Source organism: Podarcis bocagei (genome assembly GCF_964188305.1).
Source record: "Podarcis bocagei genome assembly, chromosome: 12".
Taxonomy (NCBI): Eukaryota; Metazoa; Chordata; class Lepidosauria; order Squamata; family Lacertidae; genus Podarcis; species Podarcis bocagei.
Genome location: NC_138137.1, coordinates 53,114,991 through 53,142,471, shown reverse-complemented (window position 1 = coordinate 53,142,471; position 27,481 = coordinate 53,114,991). Strand labels below are relative to the sequence as shown.

The 27,481-nt window shown below is 47.8% G+C and overlaps 1 protein-coding gene across 2 annotated transcripts in view; it reads right to left on the bottom strand.

The window, feature by feature from the left end:
• Positions 1–24,728, bottom strand: part of LOC308569580 (mitogen-activated protein kinase kinase kinase 3-like) — a 114,318-nt gene extending 89,590 nt beyond the window's left edge. Inside the window, exon 1 of one of the 2 annotated variants that reach the window (XM_081163682.1) lies at positions 24,152–24,728. The gene's annotated coding sequence lies outside the window, so the exon portion shown is untranslated. The remainder of the gene's footprint in view (positions 1–24,151) is intronic. The other variant, XM_081163683.1, reaches the window with a different exon arrangement.
• Between the last annotated feature and the right edge of the window lie 2,753 nt (positions 24,729–27,481).

Below are 27,481 nucleotides of genomic sequence, written 5' to 3'. Positions count from 1 at the left end.
TCGCCTAATACCCCAAATAGTCCCTGCCCAAGCTTAACAGCATTTTCAGAATTAATGGTGTTTCAACCTCTTTGCATTGCCTATGTCTAAAGGTGGAATGTAAAATCTACTGCCTCACTAGAAGACAAGCTCATTTAAAACAACAACGATAAACTGATTATTCTTCTTTCTGCCCTATGTGAACAGTATTTCTGCTTTCCTAAATATACAGGCCTCACACTTACCTGGGAGTAAGCCCCCACAAAGCATAGTGGGGCAATTTTTAGTAAACGTGTTTAGGTTTTGCAAAGTAATGACCAGCTACTACAACATGGAATTGACATGCTAGTGACTTATGACAGGACAAGATTATTATACTCTTGTTGCTAGGACGTCAACCACTGGCGTATGAGACATTTTTATTTAGTTCGTATAATTTATATACCACTTGTCTGTAAAAAACAAAACCTCAGTTATTTCCAAAAAAAGAAACCCAATAACATTATCAACAATAATTTAAAACTTTTTGAAAGGCTGGTATAGGAGAACCGACATTCAGGACGGCCTAAGAAAAATTACAAGCTCTATAAATCCAACCAGTGACCTGGGTGACATGTGATAAACACAAAATGTGCTTCTGAAAATGTATCTTGCCTCTGTACTTCTCGTGTTGTCTTAGTTCTTTTTTTATAAAGGGGGGGGGGAGGAATATGAAACACCTTCCTTCCACTCCTCGATCAATACCCATTTTTGAAGTCAAATTCCAATTTGGGCGACAGAGCGCAGTCCTTCATAATGAGCTCTGAGCGGCTCAGTGTCATATCGGGTTGGTTGAAACGGCAACTCCTAATTGGCCGCCCATCTCAAACGTGCCAGACGCCTATTGACTGGGCCGGATTCTGCATGGCTTCAAGGAACTTCTAATCCTTGCAGAGTTCCTGAAAGCGTGAGCTTTGTTTAAACTTCTTTTTTTTTCTTTTCTTGGACCCTGAAGAAAATAACCCGGGTGTGAACAAGGAGACAGTTGTTACATAAAGAAGAAGAAACTGCTGTAGCTCTGTAATAATCAATGTGCAATAACTGCAGCTCTCTAAGGTGGCCTCTGATGTAGGGGCAAAGGTGTTGAACTGCTTTTCAAAAAATTTGAAGTTTTTAAGCTCTGTTCCTGGCTTGGACCTTCCTTTCGTCCAGCTCTACCATCGCTGGCCACTGAGAGCTTTCCTGATCCCTAAGGGCCTCTCCACCTGTGTTTTATTTTATGTATTACATTTATATACCACTTTTATCTTCCAAGTGGGACGCGGGTGGCGCTGTGGGTTAAACCACAGAGCCTAGGACTTGCCGATCAGAAGGTCGGCGGTTCGAATCCCCGCGACAGGGTGAGCTCCCGTTGCTCGGTCCCAGCTCCTGCCAACCTAGCAGTTCGAAAGCACAAAGTGCAAGTAGATAAATAGGTACCGCTCCGGCGGGAAGGTAAACGGCGTTTCCGTGCGCTGCTCTGGTTCGCCAGAAGCGGCTTAGTCATGCTGGCCACATGATCCGGAAGCTGTACGCCGGCTCCCTCGGCCAATAAAGCGAGTTGAGCGCCGCAACCCCAGAGTCGGTCACGACTGGACCTAATGGTTAGGGGTCCCTTTACCCTTTATCTTCCAAGGATCTCTAGCCTGTGTACAGGGTTCTCCTCCTCCCCAGTTCATTCTCACCACAACCCTGTGAGGCAGGTCAGGCTAAGAGGCAGTGACTGGCCCAAGGTCACCCCATGAGTTTCATGGATGAGTGGGGATTCAAACCCTTGCCTCCTAGGCCTGAAACTGTCTCCCAGAAGACCACACAAGGCCACTAGGTCTTGCCTCCTTCAAAGGTAAAGGTAAAGGTACCCCTGACCGTTAGGTCTAGTCGCGGATGACCCTGGGGTTGCAGTGCTCATCTCGCTCTATAGGCCGAGGGAGCCGGAGTTTGTCTGCAAACAGCTTCCGGGTCATGTGGCCAGCATGACTAAGCCGCTTCTGGCGAACCAGAGCAGCACACAGAAACGCCGTTTACCTTCCCGCCAGAGCAGTACCTATTTATCTACTTGCACTTTGACGGGCTTTTGAACTGCTAGGTGGGCAGGAGCTGGGACCAAACAACGGGAGCTCACCCCATCACAGGGATTCGAACCGCCAACCTTCTGATCGGCAAGCCCTAGACCACAGCGCCACCTGTGTCCGCCTCCTTCAAAGCCCTCCTCAAAAGCCACCCTTTCCATGAAGCCTATAGGAAACCTGCCTTGCTCGCAAGAAGGTCGCAAGTTCAGTCCCTGGCATCTTCAGGTAGAGTCAGGGGATATCCCTGCCTGTAGCCTCAGGCATCCTAGGCCAGTCAGTGTAAACGATACTGAGCTCCATGGATCAATGGTCTGACTCTGTAGAAGGCAATTTCCTATATTCCTAACCCACTCACTCCCAAATAACTAATGTAACTGAAACAATTGCATGTTCTTTTCCAAACCATCTTTACCTCCACTTCCTCCTGCTTCTTCCGTTGTCATCCTCCCCTCCCCAGGCTTATAGTAATCTCCCGCTTGGACTACTGCAATGTGCTCTATGTGGGGCTGCCTTTGAAGGTGACTCGGAAACTACAACTAATCCAGAATGCGGCGGCTAGACTGGTGACTAGGAGTGGCTGCCAGGACCTTAAAACACCGTTCCTAAAGGATCTTCATTGGCTCCCAGTACGTTTCTAAGCACAATTCAAAGTGTGACATTTAACTATAGCGAATATTGGGTTGTGGCACTCATCTCACTTTCTGCCCAAGGGAGCTGGCGTTTGTCCACAGACAGCTTTCTGGGTCGCATGGCCAGCATGACTAAACTGCTTCTGGCGCAATGGAACACCGTGATAGAAACCAGAGCGCACGAAACACAATTTCCCTTCCCGCCGTAGCGGTACCTATTTATCTACTTGCTCCGGTGTGCTTTCGAACTGCTAGGTTGGCAGGAGCTGGGACAGAGCAACGGGAGCTCACCCCGTCATGGGGATTTGAACTGCAGACCTTCTGATCAGCAAACCCAAGAGGGCTCAGTGGTTTAGACCACAGCACCACCTGCGTCCCATATTGACCTTCAAAGCCCTAAATGGCATCAGCCCTGTATACCTGAAGGAACGTCTCCATCCCCATCATTTAGTCAGGACACTGAGGTCCACCTCCGAGGACCTTCTGGTGGTTCCCTCAGGCTGGTGTCAGGGAACCTTGTGATGCTACAAAGCTCCAGCCTGTCGGACAGATCCTGCTACAATTGCCTTTTGCCTGCAGCTTGTAGCACATATAGCTTGTGGGAAAGAAATATGAAGTCAGGTGCTCAGGCTCGGGGGTTGCCAAGCCCCTGACAGGCAGCCGACAAACAACCTAGTAGTCCTCCTTAGTAATAAATGGTATGGGGTGAGGATGCACAGTGGATCTGGGCCATTTGTAGGAGCCATGTCATGAAGTCACCCGATTCCCAGGCCCAAGAGGAACTCTGAGGCTCTAGTGAGAGCGCCCTGGATTCGGCGGCAATTCCTTCCTTGGGCTAGCAGTGAAGGGAACCAGCGCCTGACCCACAAGGCTCCCAGCCCATTTTGAGCACATCTTGGGATGCATCTACGCTGAACAATTTCAGGGCGGTTGCTTCACAACCAAAAATCTCGCTCTGCACCAATCTCTTCCCGAAATTAAAATGACGAGAGCAAGCCTGGGATGACAGGATGACAAACGAGGCTACTGACCGGGTACTCACATGACCACAAAAAGGAAATCACGATGCTCCGTTGTTGGCAAGAGTGAGAGGTTGCCTGTGTGTGTGTGTGTGTGTGTGTGTGTGTGTGTGTCTGTGTGTGTCTGTGTGTGTGTGCTGAATTAGCTCATCTTCAGGATTATGAGGAAACCCGAGCACACCTGCTCAGTATTATTGTTGAGAACTGCTGATAAACTTTTTTTGGCTGCTGTCTTTCCTGCTGCCCTTTGCATGCAGGACGGAGGTGGAGGGAATGTTGGACAGGATTGCACATTAATAGAGAGGCTCCACAAATCCTCTTGCTGGGTGGCCGGTGATATGCGCACACTCGTTTAACGTTCTTCCGTCTGCTTTGCAAACTTTGAAATTCACACTTATCCGAATTTTGCAGTGCAGCTCCCAAAAATGTATATATTGAGAATACTGCAAATAAATGCATATATGAGCAACATTCAAAAATGCATTATAGTAGAGAAATCTGTCTTGCAAAAATGTGTACATTGCATATAAAAATGTGTGTAGCAGGAGAAAATTGCGCAAAATGCTAAAGTCTTTTCATGAGAACTTTAAAAAATAATAATCGCAAACCGATATAATGACGTGGATAATTAAATCAAGATTGGGGGAAAATAAGAATCTGAGAGCAACGGAAACTGACCTACTCACTTATCCCTAGCCACAGGTCAGTCACATCTACTTTGCATCCTTTTCCCCACAAAATGAATCATTGCACTCTCTTCTGCCCTTCCTGGTGTCAGCACTGCTCCTATCCTGGGTTGCTTTCAAATAAAGTCCCATTTTACTATTAAGGAGAGGAGGGGAAATGTGAGGAAGCCAAGAATTAAGACCCTTAGAAAAGAGAATGGGAGTTGACTACAGTTGAACAGGGACAGTACAGCATCAATCCCCCAGACACAATGAACAGATACAATAAAAGGTGCAGAAGCTGCCAACAGGAAACTTTTAACTAAAAGGCACTGCAGCATCTAAAAACCTAAACAGTGCTTTGTGTGTCCATACTAGGCAGGCTGGCACTGCAACTGCATTTAATGTATTCCTTCCTTCACAAAATCAACACAAATACAGTATGGGGGGGTGGAATGGGAGGAAAATAAACACTGGAATGTCTTCTTCTTATTTGGCGATCACTCATAGCCGAATAGGATTGTCTTCCATGAACATGGTCTTAACAATGCATCCATAGGTGACTGTGGAGGCCAATTCTGCAACCACACGTCTTTCCACAGTGGGGACATTGGTTCCTGGGTGGGAGTTGATCACGGTGTGGATTTGCTAAGCGTGCCTTCCTCTTAGCACGTTTCTCCCTTTCGTCCTGAGTTTGAGTGTCTTCAAAGCCCATGACACATTTGGTAAAGGCTGTTCTCCAACTGGAGCCTCGCAGACCAGTGTTTCCCAGTTGTCAATGTTTATACTATTTTTTTTTAGATTTGCCTTGAGACAGTCTTTAAACCTCTATTGTTGACCACCAGCATTACGCTTTCCATTTTTAAGTTCGGAATAGAGTAGTTGCTTTGGTAGACGGTAATCAGGCATCAAACAAAATGACCAGTCCAACAAAGTTGATGTTGAAGAATCATTGCTTCGACACTGTTGAAGAATTTTTGCTTCTTCCAGTACATTGACATTAGTTCGCCTTTCTTCCCTAGTGCATAAAGCTTGGCCTATCACTCAAAATGCTGGAATGTAGTTAGATGACCACAATGCTATCTAGATTCTCCACTAAGAAGTGAGTGAACAGATGGCAATTCCAGAGAAAAGGGCTGATATGGAAGACAACCATGGCTGCAAGTTTCCATATGATACCACAAATATGCATGTGTGTACAGTGTGAAGAAAATTACTCTCCAAGTAAATACACCTGAGAATAGGCAGTACATACTGCCCACTACCCAGGACAGGAACCATGACAGTTAATGTGGTTTGAAGCTAATTTTAAATGCTGTTGTGTAAAGTTAAGACAAGTGATCTTTCGGATAGCTTACAGGTTGCTTTCTCTATTCCCCCAGGTAGCTATAGCCAGCCCACACCCTTCTGGGATTTTAGGTCAGAGGGAGTGGCTCCTAAACAGCATCTCCTAAGAGATCGGCGGCTCCTGATGGCCAAAAGCAATGGAGCATCCTGGAGAAAATGGACAGAGCTTATTCAAAGCCATTTGGGGGCATGTAGGTCAGGATAGGAAAGTGGGTGGCACTGTGGTCTAAACCACAGAGCCTAGGGCTTGCCGATCAGAAGGTCGGTGGTTCGAATCCCCACGAGGTGAGCTCCCGTTGCTCGGTCCCTGCTCCTGCCAACCTAGCAGTTCGAAAGCACATCAAGTGCAAGTAGATAAATAGGTACCACTCCAGCTGGGACCGAGCATTGGGAGCTCACCCCATCGCGGGGATTCGAACCGCCGACCTTCCGATCGGCAAGCCCTAGGCTCAGTGGTTTAGACCACAGCGCCACCCACATCCCTACTCAAGAGTAGGCACGCTGAAATTAGCAGACATGACTGACTTAGCTTTATTAATTTCAGTGGGTCTGCTCTGATAAGAACTGAGTTAGCTACAATCCTTAGATGTCTGTTTCCATCGACACACCTACAGCTGTGCAGATTTGGTGTTTCTGTGCTCCCCAAAAAAAGGAGGATCTGAAAAGCTGCTCATTTCTAAAATGCAAAGAGATGTGGCTCGCCGTTGTCATTCCGATCCTCGAAGGCTTCCTGTATCCTGTTCACGTAGTACAGAGCTGTGCAGAGCAACAAGCGTCTTAAAATAAACCCCCACAAAAGTAAGTAAAGGGTCTGGAAATCCCCCGTTGCCCTTCCACGCAGCCTCCTCTCCAACCATTCACGAAAGAAACCAGATGCTCCAGATCAGCCCAAATAATGAGCTCATCCAATCTTAGCCGTTTCTGCCTGGCATTTCGTGAGTCATGGAAAACACGAGTCTCGTTGCTCGGGTAACTGCAAAGCAAGCCTGTTGCCTGTGGGTTGCACAAGACGGCGTCCAGCCTTCATCTGAAACAAATAGCCCCATTCGTCTATGGGAGCTCCATGGGTTGCGGGACTAAGACACCTTGAACGGAGCCCCTTCCTCCTCGTGAGGATGCAGTGGCTGCGCCTGGGCAGCGGCCATGAATATGGGCAAGAAAGGTGCGGTTACTGCAGTGGCGTAGCGTGGGTTGTCAGCACCCGGGGCAAGGCAAGTAATCTGCGCCCCCTAACCTGTGGATTTGCGCCCCCTAACCCTAACCCCCAGATGTTGCACCCAGTGCGGCCGGCCCCCCCTGCACCCCCCACGCTACGCCACTGGGTTACTGGCATTTCAGGCTTAGCCACCTATGGTAAGAATCAGCTCCCGGCCTGGAATTTGCACAAAGCTTTTTGACTTTTGCTTTAAGTCGGGGTAGCTGAGCTGGGTCCCTCCAGATGTGGCTGGACTACAACTCCCATCATCCCTGACTCTAGTCATTGGCCATACCGATGGGAAATGCTGCCCAGAGGTCTCACACTAAGAGATAGGTATGCGCAAGTGATTTCAGTAGGCATGGCAAGGCAGGCATCTATCCTGCCCCAACTCTGTGACTTGTGCTTAGCTAGCCAAATGCCATGGAGGGAAGGAAATATTGTCCACTTAATAAGGCTGGCGTGGCTAACCCATAGCCGTCAACGTTTCCTTTTTTTCTAAGTGAAATTCCCATATTCCGAATAGGATTCCTCGCAAGAAAAGGGAAAAGTTGACAGCTATGGCCTGTGGCCCTCCAGATGTAGCTGAACTACAACTCCCATCATGCAACTGACTACCAGCCATGCTGGCTGGGGCTGATGGGAGTTGTATTCCAAAACACCAGGAGAGCAATTGCTTTGGATACTGAGTTGCTCAGGTTGAAGGGCGGCCAAACCTGTATTACACTCCTTGCTTTTTATATCTCAGATCATGAGACTCTTAGTCTCAGGGCTGTGAACTGGAGTCCCATGTCGGGTAAAAAGATTCTTGCATTGCAGGGGCTTGAGCTGGATGACCCTTGTGGTCCCTTCGGACTACCATTTTGTGGTTCTGTGAAAGAGCTACCAGGGCCTGACGGGCTCCCCAGATCACCAGGAGAGGCTGGGCTGATGATCTTTTATCCATGATCGGGGTGTGTGTGTTGTGGATCAGCAGTTTCCTGCACCCAAGGTAAGGTAAAGGTAAAGGGAACCCCGACCATTAGGTCCAGTTGTGACCGATTCTGGGGTTGCGGCACTCATCTCGCTTTATTGGCCGAGGGAGCCGGTGAACAGCTTCCAGGTCATGTGGCCAGCATCACTAAGCTGCTTCTGGCGAACCAGAGCAGCGCACGGAAACACCGTTTAGCTTCCTGCCACAGTGGTACCTATTTATCTACTTGCACTTTGACGTGCTTTCAAACTGCTAGGTTGGCAGGAGCAGGGACCAAGCAATGGGACCTCACCCCATCGCGGGGATTCGAACCACCGACCTTCTAGCTTCTGTGGTTTAACCCACAGCGCCACCCGCGTCCCTTCTCCTACACCCAAAAGCTGCCCCAAAGGATGCATTTCACTGTCTGAGCTCTCTGGGACCTTATAACATCGCAGCCTCACGAGAGCAAGAAAAGGCAAGCCTTCCGCAATTCCATTTTTCAATTCCGTTCATCACTGCCTGCTTTCTATTACACGAGGTTGTCTTCATTCAGGGCAACACAGCTGCCCATCTTATACAGAGTCCATCTAGCTCATAACTGCCTACACGGACTGGCAGCCGCTCTCCGAGGTTCCAAACAGGTCCTCTTTTTCAGAGCTCCCTAGGGATGCTGAAGGCCTTTCTGCATACAAGCCGGTGCTTCCACCGCTGAGCTACGGCCTTCCCTCAGCACCTGAAAACACCTCCATGGGCTTTGCACAGGTATAACGCCCACCGTCTCATGCAGATACGACCAGCCAAGCTGACACATGCACCATAATGTGGAGATGTCGTATGGGAAGGGAAAGGAGGAGACGCCCCTTACCTTACCAAAAAAAAATCTCTGGTCCAAGCACCTGTTATGAAGCCCAGTCCTGGTTTAAAGGTGGCATCTCCAGGAAAGAGAGAGGGGGCCGTATCTCCATGGAAACCAGGCCTCAGAGACCAAGGCCTTCAAAATAGGTCAAAGCCGCATGCAAAATGGTGGTAAATGAGTGCAGACCGCAGGTGTGAAGAGGTCTCTGCATGAAGCCAGGGCCTCAGATCAAAACTGTGAGGTGAAGTTCTTCACAGAGGCGCAAGCGACAGCGAGGAGGAGGTGAAGTCACAACCAGCTCTCTTCCTGCCGCCCAGCACCACGTTCAGCAAAGGCCACGTGGCGCGGTCCTCCCTGGACTGTGCCACAATTGTGTCTCCTCTCTCAATTGCGTCGTTTTCACGGTACCATCTGCAGATGCAACCCTCGTGATGTTGTCGGAGGCCGGCTCCCGCCAACCCCAACCAGCCCGCCTACCCTACAGCTCTGGGGTGATGGTGGGAGTTGCAGCACCCCCCCCCCAATATGTGGAGGGCCACAGATTCAAAGGCTGGAGAACCTAACAGAGGAAGACGGACAGCTGAGCTCCCTGCTCCTGAGCTTAGCAAGGAGGGCTTGGAACATAGGAAACTGCCTTCGACTGAGTCCGAACACTGGGTCTAAATATCTCAGCATTATTGTCGTAGTCCCATGCTGCTCAGTGGCGGGAGAGCTCAGCCAACCAGCCAAGTCTCGGGGGGCGGGCGGGGCATTGCCTGGAGGCAACGTCCCTATACAGTCATACCTCGGGTTGAAGTAGCTTTGGGATAAATATTTCCGGGTTGTGCGCTGCAATGACCCGGAAGTAACAGAGCCCATTACTTCTGGGTTTCGCTGCTCGCGCATGCGCAGACGGTCAAAAGGTGCGGGTTATGTTCGCTTCTGGATGTGAACGGGGCTCTGGAACGGATCCCATTCACATCCAGAGGTACCACTGTACAAGGTCCAGTCAAGTCCTAAGGTCAGGTGTATATCAGTTCACATACACACAGTAATACCTCCTTGCGAACCCTTCAAGCATGGGTAGGCAAACTAAGACCGGGGGCCGGATCCAGCCCAATCGCCTTCTAAATCCGGCCCACGGATGGTCCAGAAATCAGTGTGTTTTCACATGAGTAGAATGTGTGCTTTTATTTAAAATGCATCTCTGGGTTATTTGTGGGACATAGGAATTCGTTCATTTTCTCTCTCTTCAAAATATAGTCCGGCCCCCCACAAGGTCTGAGGGACAGTGGACTGGCCCCCTGCTGAAAATGTTTGCTGACCCCTGGGCTTTGGGTTATGAGCTCCACTAACCGGGAAGTAGCTGCTCCCGGTAGCGAACTTTGCCCCAGGACACGAGCAGAAATTTCGCGCCATAGGCGCGTGCGCAGGGGGAGGCCCCATTCGCGAAAGCACGCCTCAGGATAAGAACAGTTTCCAGTTACGAACGGACCTCCAGAACGAATTAAGGTCATAACCGGAGGTACTGTAGTCAGACGGTCCACAGGTCAAGAAAGCCGAGTGTCCAAGGTCACGAGAAGCAAGGAGCAGCAAGGTCTAGCCAGAAACGACAAATGTTGTTTCCAGCAACCGACTGAGGCTGGAAACCCTGCTTAAGACGCTGGAGTCAGCTGGTTCTCCTCAGGAGCAAGAAGGCTGATCACGCGCAGATGGAGTCACTCTGCTTTCTACTCCTTCAGGCTGCTGTTCAGCAGGTGAAGCCGACTCCTGGCCAGTGACAATTATCTACACTGGCAGGCAGTAGCTGTCCAGAGTTTCAGACCAGAGTCAATCCTCTCTCTACCAGTATTAGAAACTCAGATACATAAGCGAGGCACCAAATGGATCCTTAAACCAAGGTTGTACTCACCAAAACAGAATGTCTAGTTGCCATTTGGGGGCAAGATATAGTCTTATTTTTCAATCCCCCAAAATCTCCAGGTAGCATTGGGAATGCCTCCAGTCCAAAACCCTGGACAGCTGCTGCCAGTGTGTGTGGACAATACTAAGCCAGATGGACCAATGGCCTGAATCAGTACAAGACTGCTTTATATTCTCCCGCGTAGAAAGTTTCAAATGTAGCTTTGTTTTTCAAATCCTGAGTTTTAAATCCCCATGTAGATGACATACCAAGAAGAGACCTGGGTGAGATCTCTCTTGCTGACATGCTAGCTTTCTTCTGTCAGAGCGTTGTATGTGAGAAAGCGTGCAAAATGGAGGCAAGCCTTCAAAATGACACACTCCCACAGCTGCAACCTGGAGGACTCTTTGTTTTTTGCTAAGCACATACTCTCACAAACCCCGAAATCTTGATTGCCCAAGAGGAGGCAGAATATAGATCGGAAGACACCCTCTTCCACCTAAGAGCTGGTGAGATCATCGCCCATATCTCTTCGCGAAGGCCTAGTAGATCTCAAAGCTGTGCAGCCACTGGCTGCAATTCCTTGCCACCCGCCCTTGTATGTTCTTCTGCTATTTACGTATGAACTCGCTACGAGCTGAGTACACAACCTCAAGGCTTTTACTGCCAAAAGAGGCAGGTGCCAAGTGCAACGATTGTGCTACTCCCCTCTCTCTCACACCGGCCTGTGCCTTTCACAACCGCGTAGTCTACAAAATTTTTGCAGGTGAAACATCTGGAACCCAGGAGCAGGACGAAAAAAGACCCACCTGCTAACATTTATCTGGGTCAGGAAGCTGTCGAAGGCCTTAGAAGCGTAAAAAGTAAAACCTCTGCTCTCCTTACCATCAGGTAGACTTTGTCCTACATACCTCATCCTGGCTCGGATCCCAGTTTCTAACATCCTCCGCCCTCCCGTCCACAGTCTCGCTCTTACTTTTCCTGCCTCCTCGCTTTCCTCTCACCGTTTTCCATCACAGTTTGTAGGGCAAACGTGCTCTCTATAATTAAGGAGGCTGGGTGGAAAGCGAGGTTCCTTGGTGTAGGCAGAGGTCGACAAACACAACATCGCCTCGTAAACAGTTTCTGCAGCTGCAGCGCTGCACACTTTCCTGGGAGTAGGCCCCGTTTTACTCAGCGGGGCTGACGTTGTCGTATGCCTACCTAGTGCTACTCAGCGTGGGACCCAGGTTACTTAGAATCACTGGAAGGTGTTTACTTGCAGATGGTTTACTTGCAAAACCATATTGAAAAATCAGAACTCCTATTAGAATAAACAAGTTCCGTTTTAAATACTGAAATACTAAATAAGAGGGATAACAATGTGTAATAGAAAAAGAAGCATGAAGTTAGGTTAAAGGTGTGTGAAAGAAAGTAATAGAAGTGGAAAGAAATTGCAATTGAGTAGATTGGAAGTCTAACACAAAGGTGGGGTGAGGGATGGTGATGGGAAAAGGAATTATCTGTGGGACTGAATTAGGTATGTTTGTACAGTGGTGCCTCGCAAGACGAAAAGAATCCGTTCTGTGATTCTCTTCGTCTAGCGGTTTTAGCGCTTTTAGCGGCTTTTAGCGGCTGATCGGATCAGCTGATAAGCGGCTTAGCGGCTTAGAAAAAGGGGGGGAAGGGAAAAAACCCGCAGGAACTCGCAAGACATTGTCGTCTTGCGAAGCAAGCCCATAGGAAATTCGTCTAGCGAAGCACCTCCAAAACGGAAAACTCTTTCGTCTAGCGAGTTTTCCGTCTTGCGAGGCATTTGTCTTGCGGGGCACCACTGTATATATTTAAGGATTGTATGAAATGTATGTTTGTATGCTTGTATATTCACAATATGTGTGTATTTTATAATAAAGTTTTTTTTAAAAAAATAATCACTGAATCCCAGAATTGTAGATTGTAGATTTAGAAGGGACCCCGGGGGGGGGGGGCATCCAGCTCAACCCTCTGCAACACGTGGGGTCCCTTTACCCCATGTATGCCCACTTGATTGCATCAGTCTGCAGAACTAGTGCTACTAATAATAATAATAATAATAATAATAATAATAATAATAATAATAATAATAATTTATTTATACTCCTCCCATCTGGCCGGGCCTCCCCAGCCACTCTGGGCAGCTTCCAACAAAATATTAAAATACAATAACGCATCAAACATTAAAAGCTTCCCTAAACAGGGCTGCCGTCAGATGTCTTCTAAAAGTAATGCCTGTTCTGCCCTTGCAATAAATCAATATTTTATTTTACAGTTTGGAACTCCCTGCCGATTGACATCAAGCAGGCATCTTCCCCATACACGTCTCACCAACGGCTTAAAACATTTTTGTCTGCCTATCCAGACTGATAAGTGCTTGATCCTTGTTTTAGTTTTCTGTTAATTTTAACTATATTTTGAATTTTTCGAAATACAGTGGTACCTCGGGTTACAGATGCTTCAGGTTACAGACACTTCAGGTTACAGACTCCGCTAACCCAGAAATAGTACCTCGGGTTAAGAACTTTGCTTCAGGATGAGAACGAAAATCGTACGGCAGCGGCAGCAGCATCGCAGCAGCGGGAGGCCCCATTAGCTAAAGTGGTGCTTCAGGTTAAGAACTGTTTCAGGTTAAGAACGGACCTCCAGAACAAATTAAGTTCTTAACCCAAGGTACCACTGTACCTGGTTTTTAAATGGTATTTCATGGACAATGTTAATATCGGGTGTTTGGGGTTTTTTTTTTGGTAAACTGCTTAAGTGTTCTGATAATGTAAATTTTATCAAACCAAAATCTGGCCAGGCCACTCCCCAGTCCTGCTCTGCACGCCCCACAAATGCTTTTGCACCTTGCATAAAAGCATCCTTCAACCATGATAATCCCTCTTAGTTGCCTGGATGGAGAGAGGTAAGAATATGCGTGTCAAAGGGAAGAGTCATAGCTGTTGCACCACACACTATTTTTCCCTGGTCCTACTCCTCACCGCCATGCGGCCCCCAGAATATTCCCATGGGGGAAGGGTGCTGCTTTTGGGCTGCAAAGGGTCCCCCACTCCTGGACCAGGTCTAGGAGATCCAGGTTCGAATTCTCAGGCAGCCATGAATCTCAATGGGTGACCTTCGGCCAGCCAGTCTTTCTCAGTCTAGCTTACCTCACAGGGTTATTGTGAGAATCAAGTGGGAGGGAAAATAAACGTGCTCCCCTGAGCGCCTCGGAGGAACAGCAAGATAAGAATCAACGCAAACAAATAAACAATGACTACTAACCAATGACTAGTACAGTGGTACCTCAGGTTAAGTACTTAATTCATTCCAGAGGTCCGTTCTTAACCTGAAACTGTTCTTAACCTGAAGCACCGCTTTAGCTAATGCTGCCGCCGTGCTGCCGGAGCACGATTTCTGTTCTCATCCTGAAGCAAAGTTCTTAACCTGAAGCCCTCTTTCTGGGTTAGCGGAGTCTTTAACCTGAAGCGTCTGTAACCTGAAGCGTATGTAACCTGAGGTACCACTGTAAAAGCGGAATTGTGCAAAACGGGGATGAGGAGGGATGAGATGCTCAAATTTAGAAGCAATCTGGCAATTTCTTTAACTCGAATCTGCGCCCGGAAAGATCTGGCTTTCTCAGGTGTGGAATTTTGATAGGTTTTTTAGCATTCCGGCCAATGTTGATTTCGCATTACGAAGACGTTTAGGCAGGGAAGAATACGCAAAATCAAGTCCTTTCGCTTGCATAGGAGAAAATGTCGTAAAAAGTCGGCTTCTCTTAGTCCCTTAAAGCAGAGGTGGGCAGGCTTCAGTCTTGCACAATGTACTTTGGGATTTTTTAAAAACTAGAACCTTGCAAAAGGCATGCCATTAAAATTAAAGAACTCTCAGCCCAATAATATTTTCCGACTATCAGACATGAACTGAGATGGCATACAAAAACCCCCACTCCTCCTTGCCTCCTGCCTGCCTGTGCATTCTTCCTCTTAGCAGTTAATTGTGGGGGGGGGGGAAACTAATTACCGTATTTTTTGCACCATAACACTCACTTTTTTCCTCCTAAAAAGTAAGGGGAAATGTCTGTGCGTGTTATGGAGGGAATGCCTATGGGTGGCATGCATACGGATTTTCCTCCTCTAAAAACTACGTGTGTGTTATGGTCGGGTGTGTGTTATAGAGCGAAAAATACGGTACGTCGCTGCCACCATTAAGAAATTGGGAATCGGAAATCCTTTCCAATCTACTTCAGATCACTCGGAGATCTTACCAGTAGAACCTGATGTGCCTTCAATGCCGTGGGAGGCTACCGAAATAAGTTTTCCTGGTGCTATTTCTGACCCAAAAGCCTTCTGGCTTCTATCGCCTGCAGGAAAGGTCTACACCTGAATCCCAAAGAGATGCTGCGTTCGGAAACCGCTGCATAACCAATGTCAGCTTCCCGCGATCACAACTGGAAATGAGCAAGCAGGTGAAAAACAGGAGGTCCTCAGCTCCTCATCAGCCGCATAGATGGAAGAAGCAACACAGCCTTGGGGTTGTCAAGATGTTTTCTAGTAGGGCTCCTATGCCTGTGACTGCTGCTCAGTCACCAGAAACATGGGAGGTAGAAGTTTGTCTCCATCACTGAATTAGGATACTGGGGAAAAGCTTCACCTATTGTCAAGTGGGTTCCAGGTTACTGAAGGCTCTAAGGCAGTGATGGCCAAACTTGGCCCTCCAGCTGTTTTGGGACTACAACTCCCATCATCCTTAGCTAACAGGACCAGTGGTCAGGGATGATGGGAACTGTAGTCCCAAAACAGCTGGAGGGCCAAGTTTGGCCATCACTGCTCTAAGTCACCTTGGCCAACCTATCATATTGCTCTGACTGGGTAGGAAGGGACAGCAAACTTCTAGTTCTCCGGATATTGCTGGATTACAACTCGCATCAGCCCCTGCCAAAATGGCAAATGGTCAGAGACAATGGGGGTGGCAGTCCAAGAGCACCTGAAGGACTACAGGATAGCCACTCCTGACCTACATACAGCACAGTCTGGGGACTGAGAAGGAATGTGGGCGACGTCACCGGCACTAGCCAATGCGTCCCCTTCTATAGCTGGCCTTTCCTCGGTTTGTTGAACTGAACCACTCTGAAAACTTGTGGAATTGGATCAGGATACAAAAGAAGAAGCACATTTGTACGGAACGTCACAAGGCTGTCTCCAGATCAGGTACACGGATCTCAAAAATGAAACATCGGCCTTCATCCTAGCACATGAGACTTGCAGGAAAAGCAACGGACTCGGCGTCTACAACAACCAATGCACTGGGTGGCAAAGTAAGGGGTGTCTCATGGCAGGAACAGGTGTGAAATCATCTGTCCATAAGAAGCCAACTTCTTCCTAGCCACTCGAAAACACACCGCCTTCCTTTGACTTCCCTTGAAGCGATTCTGAGCGCAGCGTGATTAGTCATTTTGGCCTACGCTTCTTTAGATGAACGACGGGGGGTTGCGGGAAATCCACAGCCAGGCCTCGCTTTGGGACCAGCAGCCTACGTATCGCTTTCTGAGAAAAGCAAACATCATGTCTGGCGTTTCTGCACAAAGAAAATAACTGAGATGAATCCCATATTTCCTCCCCGGGCTCACATAATCTATTTTCCAGAACACGTGGTGCACAGAAAAGACATTCAGTCTGATTCTCGTGGAAGGGGAAAGTTTGCAATTTAATCGCACACAAGGTTTCCATCGCTACAAACGCCCCGGGAACAGAGGCAGCTAAGAGGGATTTATCCAGCTCGGCCTTATGGGACATGGAACCCCGAGAGAAGAACAGCCCCTTTCAGCACATCCCCTTTCCACATTGACCTGGACATTTCTCGGTCAAGGATAGGAGAAACTCTTAGTGGCCTTGTTCCTTCCTAGGCAACCTCCCAGAAGCCACATGCCATGGTTTGGCACAATCAGAGGCGAAGGTGAGCGTAGCAAGGGATGAAGATTCTCACTTTGTGCAGGAGACTAGCGTCAACACACTCACACATCCCTCTGAAGCCTCTATCCAGGGAAGCAAGAAGCATTCAAGAGTTCAACTTGGACCCATTATCACCAGGTAAAGGGTATAAAGGGACCCCTGACCATTAGGTCCAGTCGTGGTCGACTCTGGGGTTGCGGCGCCCATCTCGCTTTACTGGCTGAGGGAGCCTGCGTACAGCTTCTGGGTCATGTGGCCAGCATGACTAAGCCGCTTCTGGCGAACCAGAGCAGCGCACGGAAACGCCGTTTACCTTCCCGCCGGAGTGGTACCTATTTATCTACTTGCATTTTGACATGCTGTCGAACTGCTAGGTTGGCAGGAGCAGGGACAAAGGAACGGGAGCTCGAACGCGGGATTCGAACCACCGACCTTCTGATCGGCAAGTCCTAGACTCTGTGGTTTAACCCACAGCGCCAAAAAGGTACAAAGCCGGCTGCAGAAATTCCCAAGCGCCAGAGAAGCCCGGAGGACCACATTTGCCCCTCACCCAGGACCTGAGGTACATGGTCTGCTGTACATGGTCAGGGAAGAGGCCTGACACCCTGGCACATCTATTCACACACCCACACACCCCTTCATTTCTTTGCCTTGCAAACGATGTAAAAATATGGGCTCGGTGCATAGGCACACAGACAAGACCTACACCGCCCTTACTTCTCAAAACAACAGGTTACAGGGTGATTATTATTATTACTATTAAATTTCTATACTGACAGTCATCTGAAGATCACGCAGTGGTTTGGAATATCAAAACACAAAATACATACCATAATATCAAAAGCAACACACACACCCTGTTTCAAAGGCCACAGATGGTTTTATTAGTCAAAGGCCTGGGAGAAGATATGTAATGAATGTGCCAGGTGAGCCTCTCTGGGGAGCCACCACAGAAAAGGCCCCGTTCTCATGTTGCCGCCTTCTGGAGCTCTCGCAGAGGGGGCACACAAAGAATGTGTATATGGCAGCTCGGAACAGTGGATTCTATGTGTGTATATCTCAGTGGTAGGGACTGGCAGGGGAAAAAATGGTTTGTTTCACATTTTTTAATGTGAACCTACCTAATTTGCACTTTGCAAATTGGCCTTACACCATTTAGGGCTTTTTTTAAAAAAAAAAAAAAGTACCACCAACCAGAATCAGTGTGCTGGCTGATCCCAGGGGCTGATTTCCCCTTGGCCACTTGTGTGTCACTCTTAACATCCAGAGTCTTGGATGGGATGCTTCAAAATGCTCTGTTTGTTACAACCCAACACACAGAAGCCCCATGAAAACATTTGCATGTGTGTCAGAAGTGGGACATTTCAGCCGAGGAGGGGAAATCCGGGCGCAGTTTCAAACCCATGAAATAACACGCAGCCCAGGGAAAAAATGCCTGCAATCCGCACGTAACAGCGTCAACCTCTGTTTGACAGACCGCAGAAGGGCCCACATCTCAATCTAGTCCAGCAGCTATTAAGAGAGCCTTTCCCTCTTTGCTTCAGGTTTCAGGTTCAGTCAGCCTTCTGCCCCCACTGCTGTCTGAGTGGGTGCGTGTCTCCACGAAGCAGCTCCAATGGCCTACGACATAAAGCATTTCTTTTTAGCACTTGCAAAACACAGCGCCAGTTGTGGCTTTCTGAGCACTGAAAACCAAGACACATCGAGGAGGAGCTGGAGGGGGGGAAAGACCCAAAAGACACCACTTTAATGGAGAGGTATATAAAGGGGCCTTTGAAATCGACAGTGGCACATTCTCCTGGAAGCCGCAGGAATCCCACCGAGCTCGGAGACGCCTTCCACCGAAGAGGTTTATTTTTCTGCGTTTCCACACAGTCCAAATCAATTCTCGCTTTGGCACAAGGCGGGCGAAACTCGTCGCGGCACGTCCGTCCGCTGGCCAAGCAGCGACTATATTTAACTGTTTCGGAAGTCCAGCCTGCCCCTTGTGCGTCCCTAGGGTCAGGAGGCGGTCTTAAAACACACATACAAAGAAACAGCTCCGGAGGGAAGCTGGTCAGGTGTGCCGCATGTGCAAAGCAGAAGTCTTGCAGGTCAGAAAAACGATCCCTTGCTATGGGAAAGAATCTGGAGGAAGGAGCCGCAAGCAATTCAATCTGGGATGCCGCCATCACATCCCAGAAGCCTCCCAATGCTGTCAATCACTGCCCAGAGAGCCAATCTGACCCAAACTGTGTTCCACTCGTTCTGCTTTTAGACTGTCTGCTGGCCAGCCATCAACTCTGGCCCAGTTTTCACACACTAATAACCCATTCTGTAAAGGTGAAAAGGTAAAGGTGAAACGGTTATGTCCAGTCAAAGGCGACTATGGGGTTGCAGCGCTCATCTCGCTTTCAGGCCAAGGGAGCCAGCGTTTGTCCACAGACAGCTTTCTGGGTCATGTGGCCAGCAGGACTAAACCACTTCTGGTGCAACGGGAGACTGTGACGGAAACCAGAGCGCACGGAAACGCCATTTACACTGGTACATCAGGTTAAGAACTTAATTCGTTCTGGAGGTCCATTCTTAACCTGAAGCTGTTCTTAACCTGAGGTACCACTTTAGCTAATGAGGCCTCTTGCTGCTGCCGTGCAATTTCTGTTCTCATCCTGAAGCAAAGTTCTTAACCCGAGGTACTATTTCTGGGTTAGCGGAGTCTGTAAACTGAAGAGTCTGTAACCTGAAGCATCTGTAACCCGAGGTACCACTATACCTTCCCGCCACAGCGGTACCTGTTTATCTACTTCCACTGGTGTGCTTTTGAACTGCTAGGATGGCAGAAGCTGGGACAGAGCAACTGGAGCTCACCCCATCACAGGGATTCGAACCACTGACCTTCCAACTGGCAAGCCCAGGAGACTCAGTGGTTTAGACCACTGCGCCACCCACGTCCCATCCTGTAGAATTCTATCAGTTATATTTTATCTGCACAACTGGAATGAATTTCAGGTACCAAAATGCTTTCTCTGTGCAGTCTGAGCAGGAGCAGTCACCATTAGGAAAAAAAATGGTCAGAATTACTACTACTATTGTTATTACCCCACCAGATGGGTTTCCCCAACCACTCTGGGCAGTTTCCGGTGCATATAAAAACATAATAGGTCAATATACAGTGGTACCTCGGGTTAAGTACTTAATTCGTTCCAGAGGTCCGTTCTTAACCTGAAACTGTACTTAATCCTGAAGCACCACTTTAGCTAATGGGGCCTCCTGCTGCTGCCGCGCCGCTGCCGCGCGATTTCTGTTCTCATCCTGAAGCAAAGTTCTTAACCTGAAGCACTATTTCTGGGTTAGCGGAGTCTGTAACCTGAAGCATCTGTAACCCGAGGTACCATTGTAGGGCCAGAAGCAAAACTGGGCAGAGCAATGGATGTGACTTTTACCTTTGTACAGCTGATTGTACTGAAAAACACACAGCCCTCTCTGCCCCCAATATAGGCAAGCAAAGGGCTTCAACAGGGGCGAGACTCCACCTGGGTATTGTACACCTCCCCAAACTTGGGTCCACAACCGACTGAGGTCAGAAACACAGTGTCATCACTCAGGAGAAACCCAAAAAACAAGCGTATCCGTATAGCTGAGGTCAGCAACCTCAAAGACTGAGAGGCAAGGTCTTTGAAAGGCCAGTAGCACAGAAGATCAGTCAATGAAATCAAAGCACAGCTCAGAAGAGTCCTGTGACCTGAAAGACGTTTGTCCCAACAGCTAGCAGACTTCAATTGAGAGGCACAGCTGCAATCCTAAGGCCATTGACATGGGAGCTTGCCCAGAAAGTGTCAAAATCCAGTGTATTTAAAAGGACTTCCGAGTTGACATGGTAAGGACTGCTCTGCCCTATAGTCTGGTGCCTCAGGCCCCACCCAAAAACAGCTGCAAGCACTTAATTCTGCTTTCATTGAGTCCCTTCCTCCCAAGGAATCCCTTACTCATGAGTCGCTCTGTCCCCCTTGGGCTTCAAGACACACGTTCCTCCATGATGTGGCCAATTGACTTTGGCCTCTGTGGCATCTACATTTTCTGAAGCTGGGAGGGATTTTTTCCTGCCACAGGTGCGTCATAGACCCCCCTCCATGGGTCCTTCCATAGCAACAGGCTTGATGAGGCCTTCATTTGGATGCAAACCATCCTCGGTGCCAGAGTTGGGGGCACCATCTGTTCCCCCAGGATCTCCTGGATCTGTGCTCACTCTGGGTCTTTTGACAGAGGAAGAGTTTGGGGTCAGGCCAGGTGGCCTGGCAGTCTCCTCTGGACTCATGCAAAGCAACAGCTCCTATTGACCTCCAAGGCATGGAGCTCGCTTGTTCCAGCTCCCACACTAGGTGCTAGTCATGGCCACCCCAAAAGCTTAGAAACAGCACATGGCAACTCAAGAAAACAAAGCGGAGCCTGCAGGATCAGGCCCATTCTAGTCCAACAGCCTGTTCTTACAGCAGCCCCCAGATGCCCCAAACAGAAACAAGAGCACTCCCACTCAGCCCAGTGGCTTCCGGCAACTGGTCTTCAGCAGCCATTGATAGTCTTCCCCTCCATGAACTTGTCCAGTCCTCTTTTAAAGCCATCCAAGTTGGTGGCCCATCACCACCTCCTGTGGCAGGGAGTTCCACAGTCTACCTATGTGCTTCATGAAGAAGCCCCTTTCTTTTATCTGTCCTGAACCTTCCAGCATTCCCCTTCATGAGATGTCCCTCAGATCCAGATAATATTATTATTATTATTATTATTATTATTATTATTATTATTATTATTATACCCTCAGCCATTTGCTAAGCTGCTGTGATGTCACAGAATGCCCACCCTCAATCTAACTATCCATATTCTAAGCGAATGTTCTGTTTTGTGTTGTGAACGGCACCGTGATCTTTGGGTGAAGGGCGGCGTACAAATTTAATTAAATCAATACTATTCTTATCCTTTCATTTGCATGCTGCCCTATCCTAGACCTGAGGGTAGTTTGCAGCATAAATAAATAAAATGTAGCCGTTCCAGCTATTTTCTTTCCCCTCCTATGCCCACAAGGGATCATGGTGTGTTTTTCTTAAAAAATAAATAAATTCAAAAACAACTCCCGGCACTATTCTCCTCACTTGTAATGGATTTTAGTCCAATGCAATAAATGAATGAATGAGTCAACCACTATTCTCAGATATGTTTGCAAACATCTGGTTTCGTATCTTGATTTTATTCTGCGAACCGCCCTGAGACCCCCAGGTATAGGGTGGTATATAAATTCAATAAATAAACAAACTAATAAATAAAATCTGATTGGCGCCTGTGGGAACATTATGTTGGAGTGCATGGGCCACCGCCACTGGTCTGATCCAGTAGTCTCTTCTTATGTTCTGCCCTTTAAAAAGGGAGGGACTTATTGATGTACCTTCTAGGAATGTAAGGAGAGAGTGTCTCCTGGATCAGGCCAATGGCTCTTCAAGTCTAGCATCTTGTTCTCACAGTGGCCAACCCAACAGATGCCCTTGAGAAACTCGCAAGCAGGATCCGGCCACAATTATACTCTCCCCTCCTGCAGTTTCTAGGTAGTTTCACTCCCATATATTGTAGGGTTGTCACTTTTAGTTTTAGAAAAATGGGGGAAATGCAGCTAATACTGATCCTCATTTGTTCCTTCCTCATTAATCCAGAATAACTACCGCCAAACACTGCTACTCCCTGCCCAACTCCTTCATTAAAAAAGCAGATTAAGACTCTCCAGCCAATACTTACATATCACGAATTGAAAAGCGATGGGGCCAGAGAACACTATTTCCCTGCCCCTCCTTGACGGCCTTCGCTTATTTTGTCGCTTTAAAAGGTATCCGCGATACGCCACAAAGCAATCAAACGTGTGTTAAATTACCCGGAAGCTGCATCCAGCTGAACTAATAATGGAGTCTGAAGTCTTTACTGCTGTTCAGATTATCTAATTGCTTTGACTTCTTTTCCTTGAGTTATGGCAAGAACAAGACCAGGGTGGAGCAGGGGGAGGAAAGGAGGAGGAGGAGGAGGAGGAGGAAGAGGCATCCCATAATAAATAAATCTGTGGGAAACGGCAAGAAAACAAACAAACAAACCATCAGCAAATTCAAAGCCAGGTTTTTCTCATTCCAAATTTCCCCAAATCTGTGCAGGAGATGGGATTTGTAGATAATCAGTGCACATGATTGGGGTGTGGTTTTGAAACAAGTGCTATACTGTATATGAAGAGTGAGGGGTGTGAGTTGAGCGCCACACCCCTTATTTCCATCATCCCTGTGTTGTCAGGATGACACCCACAGATTATCCACAAAATTGTTGTTGGCTGGGCTGGGCTATTCCATGCCAAGGCTCACGAGCATGTCTGAAATTGACCTGCAGTCTTTGTTTTAAATCCAGATCTGTGCAGGAGTTGGGAAAAGAATTCTGCACATGGGCAGAAGAAACGCTCTTTTTTATTATTATTACTCCCCTGTCACAGGGCTAGACTCCAGCCTTCAGGACAGGTTCCGAGGCTCCTACTCAAAAAGAATTTCCTGGACTGGTTCCCAGCTGCAAAAGCAACACCTGCCACAGCAATGCCAAGCTCTGCAGGAAACCACTGTTTAACACAGCTAAAGTGGTATATAAAAAAATAAATATATGAACTCCTCGGAAGCACGTCAGCCGGGTTTGCAGGAAACGGCGCAGCCCCAAAGTCTCTCTTACATACTGCTGTGTATGCAGATTAACTAAAGTTACTTCCCGCACCGCCCAAAAGAGAAACCATAAGTAAATATAACAATAACATACACACACATTTATAAATGCAGGTTTAAAATGTAAAAAAAGGGGGGTCTGGTCCAAGCCAGAACTTTCCCCAAACTTTAGAACACTTTTTGAGATTACTCTGTGCTAAGTGAAAGGCACTCTGTACATGCACATGGGCACCCACTTAAAAAAAATTATTTCATCAGAATTTTCAGAACTGAACCTGGAACTTCTGGATAGGGACTAGGAGGTTCCAGAGCAAACAAAGTTACTCATATTTTAAAATCCTGCTTTCATAGGATGAAAAAAATCATGGATGCAACCTTCGTAGAGTTTTAGACAGGACTTTGGAAGCTTGTGCCACCGATCGCTATAGTTAATCCCGAAGTTTTGCAGCTCTCGGACTCGATCTCCGCCACCATCACTGACTTAGCATTTCATAACCCAAAAGGTCACTGGATTATGGTGAATCAAGGGAGGGCTGGGTGGCTGATCGCGGAATATCTGGCAAGCTTTTTTCGGAGCGGCGCGCGTTAAGAGGACGACGCTTGTACTGTAGTCTTAGGAGCCAGCAACACGAAACAGGAAACGCGAGACGCGGAGAGGAGAAGAAAAGTTTTCAGAAGAAGCAGAAGGTGGAGTCCCAACAAACTTCGCTCGATCCCGCAGCACTAAAAATAAAATAAAATAAAGTTGTCCCCCCCCCCCAAAAAAACCCCCCCACACAACCTAAACCAACCACCCCTCCATCAAAGCACATTGTGACATGGGTGGCAGAGGAAAGATATTAAGGCTCTACCCCTCCAGGAAAAGCTGCAATAAATAAAATAAACCTTGCCTTTTTTCGTTTCTGCAAGAAGTCGAGGGAAGTTCTTATGAGGTCGTCCTCGCTTCCGTGGGCTCCATATCCGATGCCTTTTTCCCCGATGCCAAACTTGGAGAGGAGGAAAATTGGCTGAGATGGGGGGGCCCCACTCCGCACACCAGGATGGGGAGGGAGGGGGCGCCGGATCGGGACCTCTTTCGCCTCCAAGCCCCCTCAGAGGTCCACGGCAGCTGAACACCCCACCCCAGGAAAAGAAGGAAATCCAGAATTTGAGTGCTTTCCCCAGCTGCAAACTCCTGATGCAATCCGCCCGTGCGCACCTCTTCGCGGAAAGGGGAGGACAAACTCCGCCGCAACAAGTTTCCTGCTTGCACGCAAAGAAAAGAAAACGAATCACGGAGGAGAAGGTGGAGGGGTTCAATAGGCCCCCCTGGATCAAGCCCGGGTGGGTGCAAAAACAAAACCAAACAGAAAAGATGCGAGGATTTAATAGCCAAGCGCCTGGAAACTTTTCGCTCTCTCGGGTTCGTTCCTGCACAGCTGCAGAGCGCAGCTCTCGGCAAAGGGCTCGGGGACAAAAGCTACAGGAAGAGATGACGGCAAAGGCGCCCGCAGCCAATAGGAGCCCGGGAAGGCTTCTGCGGGGTCGGCGCTTTTCGGATCCGGGCGCTGGATCCTTTCCCACCTCTTCTTTCTTTCTTTTTGCAAGCTCTCCAGAGGGAGATCTCGCTGCTCAGGTGGTGCGCGCTCAGGGCTGGCCGGATTCTCTTTTTGGGCACCCCTCTAAAACCTGTAGATAATCTGTGATAAATGAAAGATTAATATGAAAACCTGTTGAAGGGAAGGAGGGAAGTCCGTGCTTGAAAGCTTTGGAAAGCAAGTGTATATAGGATTGTTGAACATTAGTGTATTTGTTTTGTTTTGTTTTGTTTTGTTTTGTTTTGTTTGTGTTAATAAAAACAAAAAAATAAAACCTGTAGATATTTTTATTATTATTTCAATCATCATCGTAACAATTTTATTATTTAATACTACACCATCTGCCTGGGTTGCTGCAACTTCTGGGCGGCTTACAACAAAACACAGCGGGAAAAGGGAAAAGATAAAATATAAATCAATAAACATAATTGTCATCAAACATTAAAAGCTTCCCTAAACAGGGCTGCCTTCAGATTATTATTATTATTATTATTATTATTAATGTATACCCCGCCCATCTGGCTGGATCTCCCCAGCCACTCTGGGTGGCTTCCAACAAAAGATTAAAATTACATTAAAACATCAGTCATTAAAAACTTCCCTAAACAGTGCTGCTGTCAGATGTCTTCTAAAAGTCAGATAGTTGTTTATTTCTGTTCCCTGTAACCTCACTTCTCGCAGGGAGGGAACTGCCAGAAGGCCCTCGGAGCTGGACCTCAGTGTCCGGGCAGAACGATGGGGGTGGAGGCACTCCTTCAGGTATACAGAGGTACCTCAGGTTAAGAACTTAATTCATTCCGGAGGTCCATTCTTAATCTGAAACTGTTCTTAACCTGAGGTACTACTTTAGCTAATGGGGCCTCCCGCTGCTGCCGTGCCGCCGCCACACAATTTCTGTTCTCATCCTGAACCCGAGGTACTATTTCTGGGTTAGTGGAGTCTGTAACCTGAAGCGTCTGTAACCCAAGCTACCACTGTATAGGGCTGAAAGGCCGTTTAGAGCTTTAAAGGTCAGCACCAATACTTCGAATTGTGCTCAAAAATGTACCGGGAGCCAATGTAGATATCGTAGAGTTGGAAGGGACCACAAGGGTCATTTAGGAACCTTTTTGTGCAATGTATGCTTTAAACAACAATAATCATAGCTAATAAAGTGGTACCTCTGGTTACGTACTTAATTCGTTCCGGAGGTCTGTTCTTAACTTGAAACTGTTCTTAACCTGAAGCACCACTTTAGCTAAGGGGGCTCCTGCTGCCGCCGTGCCACCAAAGCACAAAGTTCTTAACCCAAGGTAATATTTCTGGGTTAGCGGAGTCTGTTACCTGAAGCCTATGTAACCCGAGGTACCACTGTAAATCCAAATCTTATTTATTTATTTGCATTTGTGTCCGGCCTTTTTCCTCCAAGGACCTCAAGGCAGCAGCGCACACTGTTCTCCTACTCCCCATTTTGTCCTCCACAACAACCCTGTGAGGTAGGGTTAGGCTGAGAACAAGTGAGGGTTATCCCAGGTCACCCAATGAGCGTCATTCCGGCCTAGTGAGGATTGGGAATGGTGGTCTCCTAGCTCAACACTTCTCCACCCTGGCTCCCCAAATGCTGCGAATGTAGGTGAGTTAATCAGGATTGAAAGCAGAGTTAGATGGCTTTCACTAAGAGACAGTGAAAAAGGCTTAGACAAATTCGTGGGGTTTAAAGGCTGTCGCTAGCCGCTAACCGTGATGGCTGGACTGTTCCAACCAAGGTGGAAGGAGGTAATTACTGTATTCTGAATTCCAGTTGCTGGAAGCTGCAGGTGAGAGTCCTGCTGTACTCAGGTGCTGCTTGCAGACTTTGCAAAGGTATCTGGTTGGACGCTGTGAAAACAGGATCCAGCAGGGCATTTCTTATACCTGAAGGAGAGTCTCCATCCCCATCGTTCTGCCTGGACACTGAGGTCCAGCGCCAAGTGCCTTCTGGCGGTTCCCTCACTGCAAGAATCCAAGTTACAGGGAACCAGGCAGAGGGCCTTCTCAGTACAGTGGTGCCCCGCAAGACGAATGCCTCGCAAGACGGAAAACTCGCTAAACGAAAGGGTTTTGCGGTTTTTGAGCTGCTTCGCAATACGATTTTCCCTATGGGCTTGCTTCGCAAGACGAAAACGTCTTGCAAGTTTGTTTCCTTTTTCTTAACCCCGTTAATACAGTTGCGACTTGACTTCGAGGAGCAACTCATAGAACGTGGTGTGATAGCCTTTTTTTGAGGTTTTTGGTGATTTTTGAAGCTTTTCCAAAACTTTTTCGACACCGTGCTTTGCAAGACGAAAAATTCGCTAGACGAAAAAGCTTGTGGAACGAATTAATTTCGTCTTGCGAGGCACCACTGTAGTGGCACCCGCTCTGTGGAACACCTTTCCACCAGATGTCAAAGAGAAGAACAACTAACAGACTTTCAGAAGACATCTGAAGGCAGCCCTGTTTAGGGAAACTTTTAATGTTTAACAGACCACTGTATTTTAATACTTTGCTGGAAGCCGCCCAGAGTAGCTGGGGAGGCCCAGCCAGCTGGGCGGGGTATAAATAAATTATTATTATTATTATTATTATTATTATTATTATTATTATTATTATTATTATTATTATTAGATTCTCTGCATGG